The sequence below is a fragment of the Hippoglossus hippoglossus genome, chromosome 1 (genome assembly GCF_009819705.1).
Source record: "Hippoglossus hippoglossus isolate fHipHip1 chromosome 1, fHipHip1.pri, whole genome shotgun sequence".
Lineage (NCBI taxonomy): Eukaryota > Metazoa > Chordata > Actinopteri > Pleuronectiformes > Pleuronectidae > Hippoglossus > Hippoglossus hippoglossus.
Genome location: NC_047151.1, coordinates 8,820,494 through 8,821,583, shown reverse-complemented (window position 1 = coordinate 8,821,583; position 1,090 = coordinate 8,820,494). Strand labels below are relative to the sequence as shown.

The window sequence follows — 1,090 nt, the reverse complement described above, 5'->3', positions numbered from 1 at the left end:
TATAACTACAGCAGCCACGCCGAGAGCCGAGGTGTCGGTCACATGGCACAGTCACTCTCAGAATGTAAATATTAGTTGCACTCTCAAATAAAGGAACGATTTTTACCAGCAGCATCATATAGTGAGAGTGAGGTAGCGTTTATTTGACACCCCTACAAATGTGGTACTCGTGGCACAGTCCTATTGAGGCTTGACGTCCTTCCAGACTTGTTCTTCTACTCCAACAATGCAGAAATAAGTCTAAACATACTTCTTAGAGACCTTTAACCCTTCAATGTGCGTTACATTATCTTCTATAATCTTCTATTGTCCACACAGACTTAACCAGACCCATGAGTGGAGTAACAGAAGACACATTCCAACGGGGACAGGAGCCAAAGCCCCAGAAGTGAATACAGACTACTACCTTAGTACCTGGGACCTCGAATGACTCACCTGCACACATCTGACCACACCCAGGCTGCCTCTATAATATATAGATGAATCTGTATGAGTGACCAGCTTCAAGTAGACTCATGGATAGAGTGGACACACTATAAGGCCCTTTGCACTCATTTTGACATGTCACAGAAGGAAAAGCACATATATGAACTAGAATGTCACTCACGACAGTGCAGGCCTCCTCCAAGGCCCAACGGTTCCCTCATGAGACCACGTTTAAATTCACTGAATGCGGATTTTGGATCTGCACAAAATATCACACGTACACACACATACACACACACACACACACACACACACACACACACACACACACACACACACACACACACACACACACACACACACACACACACACACACACTCATGAATATCGGTCCCTATCACACCAACAATTTGATGTGTTCTTTCCTGACACATCGAGTTGCATGGTAATCCCTCCTGTAGTTTTTGCACAATCCTGCAAACGAACAAATCAAAATAAACATTACTTCTATTTGTCTGCTTCAGTTTCAGTGTCCTGGTATCTTTCATGCTGGGCTGATACTTTAAATACATTTTCTGCAAATAACTCTGCAGTTGTACTGTAAGTAAAAGTCTGAATGCAGTATTTTTGTTTGTAGTTATGTATTTTTACCTTAAGATTTAA

At 42.3% G+C, this 1,090-nt stretch overlaps 1 protein-coding gene across 1 annotated transcript in view; it reads right to left on the bottom strand.

Annotated features, from left to right (window-relative positions):
* Positions 1–723: 723 nt before the first annotated feature.
* The window catches only part of tk1 (thymidine kinase 1, soluble), a 35,989-nt gene continuing 35,622 nt past the window's right edge, over positions 724–1,090 (bottom strand). The window contains exon 8 of the mRNA XM_034612569.1: positions 724–756. The gene's annotated coding sequence lies outside the window, so the exon portion shown is untranslated. The remainder of the gene's footprint in view (positions 757–1,090) is intronic.